This window comes from Lissotriton vulgaris, chromosome 1_1 (assembly GCF_964263255.1).
Source record: "Lissotriton vulgaris chromosome 1_1, aLisVul1.2, whole genome shotgun sequence".
Classification (NCBI taxonomy): Eukaryota; Metazoa; Chordata; class Amphibia; order Caudata; family Salamandridae; genus Lissotriton; species Lissotriton vulgaris.
Window position 1 is genome coordinate 6,464,309 of NC_141685.1, and position 20,322 is coordinate 6,484,630.

Genomic DNA, 20,322 nt, shown 5'->3' on the forward strand with positions numbered 1-20,322 from the left:
ATAAAGTAGCGTGTTACCCTGATAATTACACAAACAAGTGTTTGCCCAATATGTCCTCGTATCCTTGGATACCCTAATTTCAGCGACGAGGTTCAATTTGTTTTGCATAAATAGGAGGTTCCGCGGTTGCCTCCCGCCCAGGAGCCCCGACAGGGGGCAGGTTGGTGCGCCTCTGGCATATTGAGGAAATTATCCAATTAGCAGGAGGCTTGAGGAAAGTTGCACGGCACATCGCAAGGCTTAATTATTGACTGGCGGCTCTAATGCAGATTAATAAGGGATTGGCATTGTGCACCACGAGCCGAGGGAAGTGTACAAACAAAGGCAACAGTTTCCTTCGTTGACAACACGTGTGGAAGCCGCCACTGGCCTCCCTGTGCAACATCTGACAGATGTATAAACAGGGCTGCACGGTAAACTCTCCTGAGTTTTTAAAGTATTGTGTGTTCGATTTTATTTTTGGGAGGTGGTGGGGGGTACACTTTAAATGCTTTTCATTAAAGAGATGGACGAACCCCTCCCTACGTGCAGTCAGTACAGGTGCCTCTGTTTAGTTTTCAGAATTTCGGTTTTAAAAAACGGCATCATTTAATAAACATCGAAGGAATAGTTGCAGCTAGTAAACGGCACAATTCCCTACAAGAAAACATCTGAATTTATCGTTTGGGCCACCGAACGGCCAGAAACGTCTTCGGGCTGAAGTGAGCTGACACAATGAAATTGCGAATGATACCTGAGCGGAAAGCTGCATTTTCCGCCGGGGTTAAATAAATAGGTGTATTATTTAGTAAATAGCTTTGTGAGCAATGCCCCGTCGGCACAGACAGTATAAATGTTGTACCAACATGGAAATAGAAACACTCTTTTAAGGTGGAGAGCATTGTCTGGAACAACCGCCCCTCCCCCTTACACTTCCTTGGACACCAGCCTCATTTCCACGCCTCCGCCAAGTGCCCGACCTACGCCTGCCTACAGGATGAATACACCACTGCAGGCAGTAGTACACTAAGAGACAGCGTGTGCTCCGCCCAGATGGGACCAATCCAAATGCACTGTATTGAATACTTGCAAAACGTCACCAATACGTATTGTTTCTTCATCATAGTCCGCATTGTAAAAGGCGCAGCATTGCACTAGCTTTCAAAAAGATTCAGATATCCGTACGTACACGTTTTAAGGCGCTATTAATGCGTTAAGTTCGCATTAATGAAATCTATTCGTCTGTTTGTTCCCTAAATTCACACTCCTGTGAACCCGCAGACAGTTAACACAGCCCCACACTCACACGGCCAATGTAGGACTTTTGTTGAAGGACTTCCGGCTGCGTCGCACTGGTCTGACAAGCAGGGTGCAAACAGATCTCTGCAGTAAACGACTAACCCGCTGAGTTGTCTTTAACAAACTCCCTTTTCAAATGGGCTACTTCAGTGGTTCCCAAACTTTTTTGACCCATGGCTCCCTTGACCTAATTGGCAGTTGGCCGTGGCTCCCCACCGTTTTTTTTACCGGTGGGCGGGAGGGGGAGGGGGTAAGAACGACCGCGGGAGTACTTACTGGTGGCTTCCTAAAGTAATTGGGATGTAATACTGAAGGTATTATAATCACACTTACAACAAGCCAGGACTATTGGCTTTACTTTATCAATGCTTGTTAGTTGCATAAGATAAAATAAATAATCAACAACTATGGCTTTGTTGTTATAATATTGAAAATGCTTCAGTTGTGACATGATGAGACTGTCAAAGAAACATAACTAGTATTTTCGATTTTACATCAATTTCAAGGATGAGTGGTACTGCTGTAGAATTAAGATTCTTTTTCACCCTGATGGTGAGGGCAAAAATGGAGAGCCAGAAAGAGTCTGAAAAGCAGGTGCTGAGAATGAATTCCCAGTGTGCACTGGCAGGACACGACCCACCTAAACTGACTTAAAGCCCTGCATTTGGCATTTTTTGTCCCCAGAGTTTTATTCAGCGCGAACTGGACCCGAAGGTATCAGAGCGCTTTACATTTGTTGCGATGGACACATTCATTTTTGTTCAGAACTGGGGAGATATCGATATGCCCCTAGATTGCAATCACAGGATGAGCTGAGACTCAAACCTGGTTCGAGGTCGACTGTTCTAGCTTTGTCAGAGGCCACATCCTCTCCCCAGTTGAGAAATCACAGATGCTTAACCCACATGCGCAAGGAGAAGTGGATTATTCGAACAACCACAAGTTGCTGGGGAAGTAACCAGGTTTCATTAATCTATGCTGGCATTTACGGAATTGGTTATTATTATTACTTACTAATAGTCCCTCTTCTGCAAAAGTACGATTTGTGCTTTTAAACTTTTACTCGCTCCGTTGAGCCGCCTTTTCACAGCCTTTTCACAGTACAATTATTAATCAAGCACCATGCTGATATTCGACCCAACCTCCGTTTTACACCCGTATCACCAGCATTATTTTTCCTGTACAATTTACAGTAAAAAAAATGCTGGTGATACGAGTGTAAAACGGATGCTAGCCCGTAGATCGGCATGGAGTTTGATTAATAATTTTACAGTAAAAAGGCGGGTTCCACGGAGCAAAGAAGGTAAAAAACAAAACGGACTACACATGAATCCCAACCCGCCTGGCACCTAATTTAGAGCACTGGGAGTTTGCTGTGGACTTCAAAGCCCATGGGCCCCGGCACCACATATTTTACAAATTAAGAGGCATTCTATGCTCTCAGCGTCGTCACTTTGAATGCCGAGGCGCGGGGCGAAACAAAACGGCAAACGCATATTTGCGGCATCATGGTGTCCCCGATTTGGAGTAACTATTGCCAGGGCCAAAGGGAGTTCAGAAGCTTATATTAATATTATGCACGCCAATTGGTATTTTACCTGCCAAGGAAGTAAATGTGCATGGAAGGAAAGAGGACACAAAAGTGCACTTTCCCAACTCGTGAGCGCGGCGCCCCTGGCATCTCATAGCGGCGCACCGGGGCGCCGCGGCGCACAGTTAGGGAACCACGGGGCTACTGAATTATGTCGGCAAAAAGAGTTAACCTCCGAACGATGGGCCAATCCCAGCGCGGCCCTGAGGCGAGCCCCCCGATGACGTCAGAGCTCCTTGACCAATCGGTGAGCGGCTCCTTCGCCAGCCCCGCCCACAACCAGGCGGCGGCCATCTTAAGTCAGCTCGGGCGGCTGCGGTGATCTCGGGGGCAAAAACGAGGGGTGAGCACCCTCGAAATTAAAATTAAAACATTAAAATGAAAGAGAGAAACCCCCCAAGCCCCCCCCAAGCCCCACCCCCCAAAAAAAAATCGCGAAAAATCGCGGGGTGCGCGCACGCGTTCGCGCTTATAGATATATAATTGATTTCTCTTCTAATTTTCTCAGGAACCACTGGAGGGATTTACACAATTTTACCAAAAGCGTGATCTGCATACCAGACACTACCATTTTGACAAGTTTGGTGTAATTTCCTTCAGAGGTTCAAGTTGTAGCTGAGTCTAAAGGTCCTATGGAAATTAACATGGGGAAAACACGTTTTGGGACCCCCCTTTTTTCTCAGCCCCCACTTGACGAATCTCCCCCAAATTTTCAGGGAAGGAGCGGAGCGCAGCGAGCCATCTTCTTTGAGAAATTTGCGAAGATTCATCAACCAGGGCCAAAGTTATTCCCAATAGAATGTTGGGGATTTCCTATGGGAAACCGTCCTAACTATATATACCTACTGGCTATCGCCAGTAGGTAATATATATATATATATATATATATATATATATATATATATATATATATATATATATATATATATATATATATATATATATATATATATATATATATATATATATATATATATATATTCACTGAAAAAACCATAGGTTTCACACCAGTTATAGTTAGCTGGAAATTTTACTGATATAAAACCATTGAAATTCCCACGTTATAGTTAGTCGGACTCACTATAACTTGCGCGTGCAATGCACTGCTGATGACATCACATATTACATCACTCATGACATGGTCAGTGACATCACTCATGACATCACTGATGACACCATCCAGTGAATATGTGTCTTTCTGAAAAATAAATATTAGTGAGTTATGTTTAAATATTTAAATACATTTATTAGTGTTTCACTTTGTGTATAAGTGGCTACATGTGTTGGTAAGTAGCTACATGCGTATGTATATGGGTTATTTGATATTTTTATTAGTATCAGTATGAGTGTCTATATAGTTTGGTGGAGGTATTACTTAGCACATAGATGCATGAGTGACTGACTCTTTGTTTGTATGTGTTTTGAAGACAGCATATGTACAGGACTGTATGGGTGGATGAGTGTCTATATGTGTTTGTTAGTGAGTGAATGACTGTCTCACTAGTGTCTTTATCAGTAACTACATATGTTTTAATCTAGTATATATGAATATTGATGTATATAAGTGAGTATATGTGAGAGTAAGAGATTGTAAGATTTCCTGTTTAAATAAGTATGTGTTTCTATAAGTGATTGTTTAAGAGAATAAATATGTGTAATTTTCAATAGAAGTAAGGTGGAAGTGTGTGTATAACTCTATATTCAAATAAATCGTTGTTCAATAGTTTATTTGCACGTGTGAATATGTGTGTGAGTAACTTTTGGATGAATGTCGGTGTGTAACAGGATGTATAGGTGTATCACTTCATATGATGAGTGAGTATATGTATGAGTGACTATATAGAACTGTTGGTGAATGAGTGAATGTGTATATAGATAGTGGAATTACTGAATTGCTTGTTGTAACTGATATAGGTATCTCCTTTTTTTATTTAAATTTCAGTTTCTATTTTTGAATATGTGTCTCAAGGGTTACATTATAGTGAAAGGAGGTCTGTCAATATGTCACAAGGATGGTGTCATGAGTGATGTCACTGACCATGTCATGAGTGATGTAATATGTGATGTCATCAGCAGTGCATTGCACGCGCAAGTTATAGTGAGTCCGACTAACTATAACGTGGGAATTTCAATGGTTTTATATCAGTAAAATTTCCAGCTAACTATAACTGGTGTGAAACCTATGGTTTTTTCAGTGAATTTAATAGGTTTTTTAAATGCTAATTCCTAACTATAACTGGTGTGAAACCTATGGTTTTTTCAGTGAATTTCAAAGGTTTTTTTAATGCTAATTCCTAACTATAAGTTTCACTTTATAAATAAGACTGTTTGCACTCTAGTTGTTCTTTTTAACACTCTGGTACATTCTCTCATTGGGCTACAGTTGGGCTACATCTAGTTGAATTTTGGGATACATTTTCAATTTTTGATCTCTGGTGGCCATCTTTGGGCTACATTGGGCTACTTTGGGCTACATTTGGGCTACATTTTGCTCTAACATATATTAAGCCCAATGTAGCACAATACATATTTTTCTAAAGTTAATGTTTTTTACAAACCACTTCAGAATAGGGCTACCTGTCCCTACAATTATCCCAATTTTTTTTTTTTAAATTATTTTGGGGAGCGCTCCCGGAGCGCGCCCCGGGGAGCGCCCCGAAAAGCGTATTTTTACAAAGCGCCCCGGGGCGCGCTCCGGGGAGCGCCCCGTGAGCGCCAATATCGCAAACGAAAACATGATCGTGACGTATCGCGTAGCCGCGACCGCGTGATACGCACGGCGTAAGCGCACCCGGAAGTACTCGAGCGAATACGATCGCACAACGTAAACTTCCGACGCGCTTACGCTGCGCGACCCGGGGCGCGCCCCCGGGCGCGCCCCGGGCGCGTAGCGTAAGCGCGTCGGGTCATGTGAGCAGAAAATAACACTTTTCATTGGTTCATAACAGTTTTAGTTTCATAATGATGAAGCCCCTGGTCTTGTGACCTGAAAATAACACTTCTCATTGGTTCAGGACAGTTTTTTTTTCTAAATGATGAAAGACCCCACCTTTTTTCCTTATTCTGACTTTGTCCTTTGACTGAGGAAGACCTGTTTGTTGCTCTGTCTACTTTTTTGCTCTAAATAATGGCTTCATTAGTAGCATCAGCTGGTGCATATGCCCCACCACCACCACCACAACAACCAAGAGGACCAGCTCCAAATTATATTGGTGGTCAAGAACAGGAGGAGGAGGAAGAGGAAGAGGAAGAGGAGGAGGGGAGAAGAAGATGGCTGCCTGAAGAAAACACACCTTATAAACCCAAACCACACTTCATTTGGCAGTTTTTTTCAATTCCAGAGGGGAAAAAAAAGGTGAATGCGCCCAAAGTCACTTGCCTCATCTGCAATGATGAACTTTCACGGGGCAACCCAAATAAGAAATATTCTTTTGGTAACTATACCATGATTCGGCACATGACAAGAAAGCATCCAAACAACTACTCTCGTGCAGAGTTCCGGGAACTGGCCAGTAACCTCCCCCATTCATCAAGGACCCCCTCCCAAAGAAACCAACCCACTTCCTCGGAACCAGAAACATCCGAGGTGATGCCTTGCATTCAGCCGAGATTTGCTGATTTTAAAATTACTTGCACTGCTTGTGGCAAGCTTATCTCCTATGGGGAACAAAGTGTGAAACTCATCGTCCTTGCAGGTGATAATCACAAGTGCCCCAAAAAGAAGTAATTTTTTGGGTTTTTTGTTTTTTTGCTCCAGTTGAGCCAGTTTCAATTCCCTTTTTTTGTTTCTCCCCCCAAAAAAATACAAAAAAATATATAAAACTGTTTTGAAAAGCCAAAAAAAGTTCAAAAAGTTCAAAAAACACAAAAAAATATAAAACAACAAAAAGAAGAAAAAAAAAAGTTCTTTTTAGAACTACCTCCAATTTCTAAATCAAAACTTCATTTTTTAAACACTCTGTCACCTTTTTTCATCATAGTGCGCTCCCAGGGCCGCTCCCCGGTGCGCGCACCGTGCGCTTCCCCCGCGCAAAACGAAAAAAAAAAAAATATTTTAAATGCCCCGCGGGGCCCTTTTATAGCCCCCACATCAAACCTAGGGGGTCAAAGGGGTCTATCCCTGACGCCTTATGGTCAGTTCCCACTTTGTTTTAGCCACCTCTTATGTCTCGATTTTACCGAGACACAAGATGGCGACCGCTCTGGACTGTTTCGAATGTTTACAGACACCCGAGAGCCAATCAGCTTTCCATGCGCACCTCGCGTGGCGCGCCTGGAGCGCTCTCCGGTGCGCGCACCGGTGCGCTGCTATAGATATATATATTTTTTTGAACCTAAATTACTCAAAATCCACTGGAGCACATATCTTGAGACATAGCAAAGGCACATCGGGCTACCAGTCCCTACAATTTTGCCAAGTTTGGTGTAAATCCATTCAGCCGTTCGGGCTAAAAGTGAAATCGACCGCCCTATGGAAATTAACATGGGGAAAACACGTTTTGGGACCCCCTTTTATCTCGGCCCCCGCTTGACGAATCCCCCCCAAACTTTCAAGGAAGGACCGGAGCTCGACGAGGCCATTTTCAGGAAATTTTCAGGCAGATTCGTCAACCGGTGCCAAAGTTATTCCAAATAGAATTTTGAGATTTAACATTGAAAAAAATCCTAACTATAACTACCTACTGGCGACCGCCAGTAGGTAATATATATATATATATATATATATACATATATATATATATATATATACATATATATATATATATATATACATATATATATATATATATATATATATATATATATATATATATATATATATATATATATATATATATATTCACTGAAAAAACCATAGGTTTCACAACAGTTATAGTTAGGAATTAGCATTTAAAAAACCTATTAAATTCACAGAAAAAACCATAGGTTTCACACCAGTTATAGTTAGCTGAAAATTTTACTGACATAAAACCAATGAAATTCCACGTTATAGTTAGTTGGACTCACTATAACTTGCGCGTGTAATGCACTGCTGATGACATGACATATTATAACACTCATGACATGGTCAGCGCCCCGGTCCTTCAGGGAAGGACCGGGGCGCTGCTAGGCCATTTTGAGGAAATGCTCAGGCAGATTCGTCAACCGGCGCCAAAGTTATTCCAAATAGAACGTTGAGATTTGACATTGAAAAAAATCCTAACTATAACTACCTACTGGCGACCTTGACTCGTCTAGAGAACTCGTGATTCTACTTGTCAAATATGCAGAAATTGACCGTATCGAATTACAAAAAAACGTGGTGATTCTAACCGACGAAATTGCACAAATGGGGACACCTGAGGAAATAAACAAGCTAAATGCAGAAATGACAACACGCCTTCGGAAAGAAGAAGAAAAAATTAAGGCACGCAAGGCTTTTAAATTCCAGCGTGATCTTGCAGATTACGAATGTGGGCGCATCTTCACCTTCGCCCGCAAATTTGACTCCATTAAAACTGGCAAATCCATTGGCAGAAATAAAAGCAAAGCGCAAGCTGGTACTTCGAATGCTTCAAATGAATCAACGCTTTCGGATTTCTGCTCTGCCGCAGAAAGCGATAACGAAGGTAACACCGCCAGAACAGTACCTACCAACCCTAAGGCAATTCCGTCTCCAGGGGACGAAATTGTTTTTTTATCCATGGACCGACTATCAACCCTGCGGCCCCGGAATCGGCAGGCACAAGCCGCCAGCGGAGAAACTACAAACGCGGCCAAAGGCGGAAAACAAGAAAACGTGCCAGCAAACAACAACTACAGGGGCAAGGAAAAAGGTCGATGGAATAGCCGGTAATGGCACAAAACAGTTGCAATCCGACAGTTAGCAATCACCGTAATATAGAAGAAAACCCCAACAGTCCTTCAGCAAAAACGGTCATTAATTTAACTGAAACAGTCCTAACTAAAGCTGAAACACAAATTCTATCTTTAGGACTTTCTTTCTGCAAAGAATCCAATTTTGACTATGCTACCACTCGTATGGATGTGTACCAATTTATTCGCAAACTTAAATTGCGCAAATTCCACACCATAAATCAATTGAAAAAATCTGACAATGATAATGTTGCTCAAACGGAAAGACAGGTGCCTTCTGGGACTCCTCCACCTACAGGACCACCATCAACATTGCTTACCAATGGATCTTCATGCACAAAATCGCAACTATCTTCTAACAGTCAAATTCCTAGCCAAACCTCTAAAGCGATTGTTGCCACTCCTTTTAAGAACAAATCTAAGTTCAACCCCATCATGCCACGAGATGGAATTGACATTTACAATGAACATGTAATTAATGAACTTAAAAAACTGAACTACAAAATAGGTGCCATGAAAAACAAAACATCTAGGCACAATAGAATGTATGACAACCTGGTGGCCAAAATACAACAAAATAATCAGATTGTCATCCGAAATTCGGACAAAGGAGGCAATGTAGTTCTATGGGACAAAGACCAATACATGACTGAAGCATGTCCCAACTCAACGATCGCAAATGCTACAAAATTAGCAGTGCTTCAGCGGTCAAAGAAACTTCTAATTCCTTTTATTTGAAACTTTTGGCTTGGAAAAGTGCTGGCTTAATTACCAAGGAAGAATATCTGTATATGAAAACTGATTATCCTACCATCCCCAATATTTATTTTATACCCAAAGTACACAAAGATCCATTGCATCCGCCGGGAAGGCCCATTATTTCCGGCAGGAACAGTTTGCTGGAACATACCTCAAACTACATTGACTTTTATTTACAGGACTGTGTGACTGGATTGGCTTCCTACTTAAGAGATACTAGTGATCTTCTTGGCAAAATTAAGGATTTTGTTTGGGATCCTGGGTTTCTTTTACTTACTTTGGAAGTATCATCTCTTTATACCTGCATAGACCACAAGAACGGTCTAAGAGCCTTGGATTATTTTCTCACCAAGAACAGACCAACTTCCCCTGAACACAGTAATATGCTGCTGGTTATGGTAACTTTTTGTTTACATCACAACATGTTCACCTTTAATCAAACTTTCTACCAGCAAATGAGGGGGGTGGCAATGGGGGCCAGCTTCTCCCCCAGCTATGCCTGTATCTTTATGGGCTGGTGGGAGGAGCTGGTCCTCAAAGGTACTCTTGGTGAGTGGTATCACAAACATGTCAAAATGTATTACAGGTACATAGACAACCTTATCTTTGTATGGAATGGCACTAGAGAAGAGGCCCAGGAGTGGATTAACCTCTTGAATACCAATAATATCAACTTGGAATTCACCAGCAATATGAGCCACACTAATATTCATTTCCTTGACATAGAATTATACATTCTTGATAACACCTTGGAAACCAAGCTCTACAGAAAGGAGACAGCGGGAAATTCTATTTTACATTACACCAGTTTCCATCCTAAACATCTTATTCGCAGCATTCCCTATGGGGAAATGCTGCGAATAAAAAGGATTTGCAGCAATTCCACCGATTTGGAGATGGCACAAAATGAATGTACGGAAAGGTTCCTTGCCAGAGGATACCCTATCCATATCATCCAAACAGCCATCAACAAAACTGCGGAACTGGACAGAACCCTTCTCCTTGTCCCCAAACCCAAAATCCTACCTATATCTCAATCTACCAAATCACAAGATTCCAGTACTGTCAGACTTATCGTGCCCTACAGCACCCAAAAAGGTGCGATTAGTAAAATCATCAATCAAAATTGGGCCCTTATTCGTTCTGACCCTGTTATAGGCCAAAATATGCCAGCCAAGCCCAGTATTACTTACAAGAGAGCCATTTCCTTACATAACAGCTTGGTATCCAATTGCCCCGAAATTGCACCTTCTAAGGATTGGCTGAAATCCTCACGGGGTTTCATTAAATGTCACTCCTGTAAAGCTTGCACCTATGGTATTAACAAAACCAGTTACCGTACAGCCTTCAGTCAAAAAGATATTAAAATCTCCAAATCCCTCCACTGCAAAACTGAGTACGCCATTTATATCTTGGAATGTACGTGTCCCTTACGGTACGTGGGAAGTACCAAACTACCAGCGAGTGTAAGGGTATTGCAGCACATCAGGGCAATCACCAACTCTGACCCTACCTACCCTGTGGCGAGACACTTTCGGGAGGTCCACAATAATAATCTAGTAGATCTCAAATATTATGTCATCGACACGATTCCTAAAACCAAACAGTGTGGTGATCGAGAACAAAAAATGCACAAGTTGGAGACAAGGTACATCTTAAACTTCAACAGCAAAAGCCCCGGAGGTTTAAACAATACTGAAGACTTACATACATGCTTATAATTACATTACTGAACTTTCCTATGAGTTGTAACTTTCTTTCCTCTCCCCCTTTTTGGTAACCTGCCCCTTGCGTCCTTCTCCTCTTTGCTTTCTTTGTGACTAATTAGCTTACAGACCCAACATCCTTGTCAGATCTGACTGTCAGGCAGTATGTATTAACATTGAAAATACACTTTTATTGGTTTTTTCGTCCCTTGTGGCTGCCATTCCCTTGTCTAAAATCAAAACCCTCACCTAGGGGTTTGTTTTTAACATTTGTACTTTAATCACACTTTGCACCAAAGGCACTTTAATCTATATTTCCCCCCTACTACCATCTGTGTTGACCATGGGTTTTTTAAATACCCAAGAGGTTTTTTGTAATCATATTGTACACTCAGGTATATTATGACCAAGCATTTATGCAATAATTGTGTGATGACTTATAGGTTTCTACCATCTGGTCAAAATCTTTGTGTAAATATATGAAATAATTTTTTATGCTGAATTTATATATTTTTGTATGAAATTTTAAGAATATATATTTATATATTTTTATATGCATATAATTACATTTTCTGAACTCAATTTTATGCAATTGATTATGTATTCATACTGTTATTTATGCATTTAAGCATTGAGTTTTCTTTTTCTGCAAAAACGATGGTTATTAACTTCAGTCATTTACATGTTTATTTTACTGAGTTACATTAAATTTCAAACCAGATGGCAGATGCGTCGCTTTAAAATTGATTTATTTTCTGCACAGCAACGCTTTTATCAAAGGAAGGGAAAAAGTTGTATTTCACTTTCTTCTATGTCTATCACAGTCACGTGCATAGGGTGCTAGCTGTTTTAATGGTCCATTCAATGCTTGAACGTTGTCATGTGATCAAGCCACTCCGGTGGTGAAATGCGTTATGGCCGACTGAAAAGAATAAACGCTACTTTCTGCACTCAACTTGGGCTCGTGTCTGCTTATCGTTGCATGCTGGAGACATCACGCTGCATCTGATTTTCCTAAGCGGCTCTTGGGATATATATATATATATATATATATATATTCACAGAAAAAACCATAGGTTATAGTGGATATATAGTTAGGAATTTGCATTTAGAAAACCTTGAAATCAGTGATGTCATCAGTGATGTCACTGACCATGTCATGAATGATGTAATATGTGACATCATCAGCAGTGGATTGCGGGTGCGCGATATATAGTTAGCGCTTATAGTTAGCTAACTATATATGGAATTTCAATGGTTTTATGCGAGTAAAATAAGGTTTTGTAAATGCTAATTCCTAACTATATATGGCCTATAACCAATGGTTTTTTCATTGAATTTTCAAGGTTTTCTAAATGCAAATTCCTAACTATATATCCACTATAACCTATGGTTTTTTCTGTGAATTTCATTGGTTTTTTAATAGCAAATATGAAAAGCTTTAAAATGTCAATTACGTGATAGATAAAAACATTTTCGTATTTATGCACGCTGATGTGCTTTGAACGCTGCACCCCCCCCCCTCCCCTCTTTTGTCTTAGTAGTACTCTCTCTTTGCAGATACTGAAGGGTAGTTAACGCAGGCCTTTACCCCCGTTGTAATCCGTCGTGCCTGCTTGTCTCTCCATTTGATTGATTGTTGTCCAAGCATTTACTGTTTTAGAATTGGTTCTCTTTGGATCATTCTCTATTTACAAACAAGCACAAAGTCGCAATACTCTGTTTAGTCTTTGCAGATAGTGAAAAATCGTGTAAAAAAATAAAAGTAATCAAGCAAAATCAGTAGGCCACTAATTGGATCTCTTTTTGACCTCGCTAAAATAGAAATATTAGGAACAACCCTTCATGAGAAATACGAAAATAGTGAGATGAACTGAGCTCCACACCATGAGGGCTGCAAGACAGCTCGGCTCCATCACCCATCCCGCACAAAATAACGACAAACCCTATGCAAATATTAAAAATATAGACAACACACCAGCAAAGAAACAGGGTAAAACATTTTATTAAAAAACTATTTACATAACGTTGGTTTATAAGATGATGTCAGTAGTGGACCGATGTGTGAATAGATCGAAAACAGCACAAGGCTCCAAGATCCGGATGGCAAGCTCCTGGATGTTGGGTGCCATAGTTTAGAGTTCTGAATTTCAGCCTTTTTCAATGCCTGTGCTTTGTTGAATCAAAATGGCGGCTTGACACAAAGCTGACTCAAGCGTTGCTACTGATGCTATGCAGACCAAAACTGGTTTTCAGTTTCTACATTTTTCTAGATTTTTCAATCCAAGTTTGGTTGACTTTGTAGAACGATGGCTTCAGATTTTCAACATACGGTGTGGTGGCGCTGACTGGGAGGGGGCGCTTCGCTCCTGCCCCCTCCCCAAGTAAGATTTTCATACGTGAAAGTACGTTAATGGTTTTGGTCCCTGAGATGCTTCGATGTCACTACCATTCTCAAATAGCATAAGTTCTGGATGTTGGGTGCCATAGTTAAGAGTTCTGAGCAGTGCTTGTAACACTGTCTGAAGCTTATTTCCACCTACTGCAGCTTCACTATTCTCAAAGTAAGTGAGTGTCGTTTGTGGACCTGACTGCATTAGAAAACAATGTGATATGTTACCTTCCTAAACAGCTTGACGGAGGCCCCTCAGGGGCGGTGTGATGGCCATGGACTCGGAGAAGACGCTTGGCTCCGACACCCTCCCCAAGTCTTATAGCACTGGTGTAGCCTGAGATCGCCCCCGACATAGGCGGCCGGCTCCCGGGGTCAGGCGGAACTTTTTGCCTTTTGATGACTCTTCAATTCTGGACCTTGTCCCACAATCCGTTTGACCTGAAGACAAGCTGTAGTGGGGCGCCCCTTTATTGTTTTAGTTGCCATTCCGCCCGCTTTTGCTACACTGTGCCTCTTCCGCTATTCAGCTGTTTACCGCCCGCTCTTGCGACTACAGCGTCTCGCTCACCATGTAGTTGAGATGCGCCCGCTCTTGCGCTGCAGCGATAGGCGGCTGCCACAGGACTCTCAAAATGGCGGCCGGCTCTTCGGTTTTGGGCCTGGTCCACTAAAATGGCCCTGGGACACCTTGGAACTCGGACGCTTCCCTGATAGGGCTTGGGTCCCATTCTCGAAAAGCGTCCCCTCAGCCGTGAAGATTCTACAAAAGTCTTGGGGGCCTCCGACTCCCGCAGGCTTCTGGTGGGGAGCGGCTGCCATGATTGCTCGTGGAATGGCCACGACGGAGCTACGAGATGGTAGTGGTCTCATGCTGACGCCAGCTTTAGTCTGAAACATCCAGAAACACTATAGACTACCAATTCGATCAGTTCCGGTAGCGCCCCAACATGACCCGGAAGAGAAGAACTTGCCCTCCCCTCTTTGACTGATGGTTCTTGTTGCCTGTCCCCTCTGTTGTCATTTAACAGAACTTTTTGGACTGCTGAAAGGGGTTGTGTTCTGAACGCTGGTTGGTGGAGACATTTAGACTATATTCTTGACCTACGTTGTCGCGTAATGCGTTTTATGACACGCCGCGTTAGCGCACCCGGAAGTGATCCGAGGCGCGGCGCGCAGCGCGTAACGTAAGCATAACAGGTCATGTGACTTGTTAATAAAACTTTTCATTGGTTCATTTTACTTTTGTTAATTTAATGATGAAAAGCTTGGTCATATGACCTAAAAATTACGCTTTTTATTATTTTCGAACAATATTTTTTTTTCAAACACATGTTATAATATTCCAGGCTAATGTACTTTCCCGGAAAATTTACAACTGTCTTGCAAGTAAAATATATTCCTTTTTCGAGAAAAAGGGCGTTTCTTCCTTCCATGACGGAGCCGTTGAGTAAAAGAGATTCGGCCTGCTGTCTTAGTCGCCGATACGCCTGATTATCAGATTCTTATCGATCACTTTATGTTGCAGACATGAAAAACACAACTGCCCTTGACCATTTATCTTTACTGCGTTCCTACATATTATACCTTTTATCCGTCGTGTAATTGGACTGCTTTATTTCACTTGCCTTTTACTGATTCGAAAACAGTCACTAAAAGTAAAAACTTTACAAATGTAAATACTACTACCGTGTTTTGTTTTAAAAACCTTTATTGTGAAAATGTCAGTATACAAATACGGGCCTATAACCACGTGGGCCGGCCACGGAGCAAACTGAAATCGTATATGATGAGGAGACATTTACATTGTAGAAGAACGTAACGAGCGGGCCATTAGGTGACAAGAACAAAGGTGTCTAACAGTTGCGGAATCGGTGGACGTACATTTTGTAATTAAAATACGAGAGGGCCACTTACAATAACATTTTCTAGATATACATTTGCGGGCAAGGAGTTACGAGTCCCATTTATACCGGCGCCATTTTGGGCGAGGCCGGGCAGGTCCAAGATATAGTCAAAATGTCTCCACCAACCATCGGCCAGACCAGAACCCCTTTCGACCCTTTATTCTACAAGATGGTGTCTTCCATTCAGAAAATATTGTTGGCAGCATTTTGAAAGGAAACAGAAACAGCCGTTCTCCTAGTGAGTTTCACATTGTTACATTTAGGAAGAATGTTGAAGAGTAGTATGTGGAAAATCTGAAGCCATTTTTCTACAAACTCTCAATCAGACTTGGATGGAAAAAAAAAACCTGAAGAATGTACAAACTGAAAACCAATTTTTGTCTGTATAGCACCAACAGTAACGCTTGAATCAGCTTTGTGTCAAGCCGCCATTTTCATTCAATCAATAGCGTCCCCCTGCACACATTCAGGGACCTGGTCGTGTCTTTAGATGAAACGCATTGTAGGAAAAGAAGCAGAAAGGAAAAGGAAAAAAGTTCCGCCGGACCTAGTGAAGCTGCAGCAGGTGCAAATAAGCTTCAGACAGTCTTACAAGCACTGCTCAGAACTCTCAACTGAGGCACTCAACATCCAGGACTTGCCATTCGGATCTTAGCGCCTTGTATTTTTGTTTTGTTCTTGATGGAGGGGAAACAACAAAAAACAGGCATTGAAAACGGCTCAACTGGAGCAAAAAAAAAATTACTTCTTGGGTGCATTAGGGCATTTATGATTTTCGAATGCCGTATTCATCATGTTGATGCTCATGTTGCCATAGGACAGCATAGCACCACAGTGTATACAAGTTAACTTCATATGTTCAGATGAGGCAGGTGGCATATTTAGCATTCACCTTCTTTGATCCAGGAGGGATGGAGAAAAACTGCCAGATGAAACTTGAAACTTGGCCATCCAGATCTCGGCGCGTTCGACTCACTGTACCGCAACAGTGACCGCAACTCAGCTGGACACGCCGTCTTTCGGCGCAGCATTGTAGGATGGCCACACCAGTGCGGCAATTTGCTAGACACCACCTCGGTGCCATCCGGATCTCGGCGCGTTCGAGTCACTGTACCGCAACAGTGACCGCAATTCAGCTGGACACGCCGTCTTTCGGCGCAGCATTGTAGGATGGCCACACCAGTGCGGCAATTTGCTGGACACCACCTCGGTGCCATCCGGATCTCGGTGCGTTCGAGTCACTGTACCGCAACAGTGACCGCAACTCAGCTGGACACGCCGTCTTTCGGCGCAGCATTGTAGGATGGCCACACCAGTGCGGCAATTTGCTGGACACCACCTCGGTGCCATCCGGATCTCGACGCGTTGTGCTGCCTTCGGCCTATTCGCACATCGGTCCGCTACTGACAGTGACCGCAACTCAGCTGGACACGCCGTCTTTCGGCGCAGCATTGTAGGATGGCCACACCAGTGCGGCAATTTGCTGGACACCACATCGGCGCCATCCGCATCTCGACGCGTTGTGCTGCCTTCGGCCTATTCGCACATCGGTCCGCTACTGACAGTGACCGCAACTCAGCTGGACACGCCGTCTTTCGGCGCAGCATTGTAGGATGGCCACACCAGTGCGGCAATTTGCTGGACACCACCTCGGTGCCATCCGGATCTCGACGCGTTGTGCTGCCTTCGGCCTATTCGCACATCGGTCCGCTACTGACGCCGCCTCACGTGCCAACGGATTTTCTACGCTTTTTGTAGCCCTATGCCGCAGAACAGGTCATGTGACTTGTTTATAAAACTTTTCATTGGTTCATTTTACTTTTGGTTTCCTAAAGATGGAAGGCTTGGTCATATGACCTAAAAATAACACTTTTCATTGGTTTAGAACATTTTTTTTCCCAAACGATGAAAGCCCCACCTTGTTTCTGGATCATTCAGACTGAAGCTGGCGTCAGCATGAGAGCACCACCATCTCGTGGCTCCGTCGTGGTCATTCCGCGAGCAATCATGGCAGCCGCTCCCCACCGGAAGCCTGCGGGAGTCGGGGGCCCCCAAGACTTTTATACAATCTTCACGGCTGAGGGGACGCTTTTCGAGAATGGAGCCCAAGCCCTAGCAGGCAAGCGTCCGACTTCCAAGGTGTCCCAGGGCCATTTCAGTGGACCAGGCCCAAAACCGAAGAGCCGTCCGCCATTTTGACAGCCATGTGGCAGCCGCCTATCGCTGCACTGCAAGAGTGGGAGCAACTCCACAACATGGTGAGCGAGACGCTGTGGCCGCAAGAGCGAGCGCAACCCAGCTAGATGGCCGCCACCTGGGGAGGCCCGTTCACGCCGCCTCCCCCCCCCCCCCGGGCCGCCGCACGCCAATTTTCGGAGCAGCATTGTAGGATACCAAAACCAGTGCGGCAGTTTACTGGACATCACCTGGGTGCCTGTCGTACATGTTGTGTCAGCCATGTGACACTGGACACAGACCGCTACTGACGAGGCCTCCCCCCGCACCACCCGGGACGCCCCACGCTGTTTTTCTGTGCTGCATTGTAGGATCCCTAAACCAGTGCGGCACCCAGGCGACATCACCTGGGTGCCGTCCAGAACTCTGCACGTTGTGCTGCCTTGGGACTATTCGCACAACAGACCGCTACTGACGAGGCCTCCCCCCGCCCCACCCGGGACACCCCACGCCAATTTTCGGAGCAGCATTGTGGGATCCCTAAACCAGTGCGGCACCCAGGCGACATCACTTGGGTGCCGTCCAGAACTCTGCACGTTGTGCTGCCTTGGGACTATTCGCACAAAAGACAGCTTCTAACCATTGTTGCTTTTTGTGTTAATAAATGTTTAAATGTTTTTAGTTTTTGTTCTGTTCATTATCGTTAAAAGTTAATAAAGTTTTATAACCTTACTTTGTTGGAGTGTTATCTATTTTTTGAAAAACGGGTGAATGGGGCCTTGAATCGGGTTATTGTCATGTGTGGGCTTTGGAAGTGTGCTGCTGCAGGATCGGACATTTCAAACTCAAATGCACGTTCTTTTTCTTACCTTTCCGAAGCATGGAGCGCAATAGCAAGCAGAGAAAGGGTGATGCACGTGTTGAACACTACCTGACCTGGCAAGTTGCTGGCAGTGCCCCCCCGCCCGCTCCTGAAAGAGGGCACACACACACCGCCGCCCCGAGTACTTCAGAAATCTTTAAAAGACCATGCGCTTGTTCATGAGGCTTAAATGGTTTATCACTTCTTCTAGAACCCCTACATCGACCCTCTGACGTTTCATGGAAAAATTACCATGTAACACAATACCAAGCCCTATCAGCTGAAACCCCCAAGGAATCGTGGGGCATATTAGCAAGGGGGTTTATCTCCGCTTTTTTGGCTTTAAAAACCATGAAAGCGGAGATAAAATTATTTCCCTATTATCAAGCTGTCGCTAACACCAGTTAGTGACACCTAAAAGGAGATAGCGACCATCTTGGGCCCGGCTTTGCATGTCAGTGATACTTATCACTAATGACATGCAAAGTGGCGTGCCAAGATGTTAGCGACTGGAAACAGTCCCTAACATCGCTACCTTCTATTACCAACTTTTGGAGATATTCGCACTAAGCGCAAATATCTCCAAAAGCTAACACCTGCCCTGAGCAGGTCTTAGCCATGTTATCCAACGGGAGGTGGATAACATGGCTAAGAGCATTAGGTCGATAATACATGAATATCGCTGACTTTTCTGCGATAATAGCAAGGTTTATCTGCGATAAAAATCGCCGATGTGCGGCGATAATTTTTGTCTCTAAACAAGTTATAGACAAAAATTATCGCTAGTTGTTAGTAATATGCCCCCGGGTTTTTGCTTGCAGAAATCGGGAGGCGGGAGACTAGCACTGAAATCAGTACTCACACGCCTGAATCAGGAGAATTGGCATGTCTGAATTCTCTACAGCTGGGGCCATAAACTACATCCGCAGGGGTAGGTGATAGCCTGGGACCAGCCTAGCATCTAAAATGGCTGCCGTGCACGACAAAATTGTGGCATTCCAAAAAAAGGCAAGATGGCGCAGCCGCTGGAAGAGATATATCAACATATATCAGCCTCCTCAGCCACCCTCAGGAAACATAGGGGATTAGGATATGTCTCCCGCACCCCCTTATACCTAGTACTTTAATTAACGAAGCACAAAATGGCGAATTCCCGTTTCGCTACCAGTTTGCGGCCCAGTTCGCGGCCCGTGAAGCGCTTCTACCGTGAAAAATCATTTTTTTTTTATTTTCCCCACGGGACCCTTTAATAACCCCAACAACATTCCTAGGGGGTCAAGAGGGGGATACCTTGCCCCCTTTCATTAAATTCCCCCTTAGTTTTTCACCTTTTCTTCTCTCTCGATCCTACCGAGAGACAAGATGGCGGCCGCTCCGGACTGTCACGCAGCAAAAAAAAAAAAAGCTCACGCACAGCCGCTGGAAGAGATGTATCAACATATATCAGCCTCCTCACCCACCCTCAGGAAACATAGGGGATTAGGATACGTCTCCCGTACCCACTTATAACTAGTAATTTAATTTACGAAGCACAAAATGGCGAATTCCCGTTTCGCTACCAGTTCGCGGCCGCGCTTCTACCGTGAAAAATCATTTTTTTTTTATTTTCCCCACGGGACCCTTTAATAACCCCAACAACATTCCTAGGAGGTCAAGAGGGGGATACCTTGCCCCCTTTCATTAAATTCCCCCTTCGTTTTCCACCTCTTCTTCTCTCTCGATCCTACCGAGAGACAAGATGGCGTCCGCTCCGGACTGTTTAGAATGTTGACAGACACCGGAGAGCCAATCAGCTT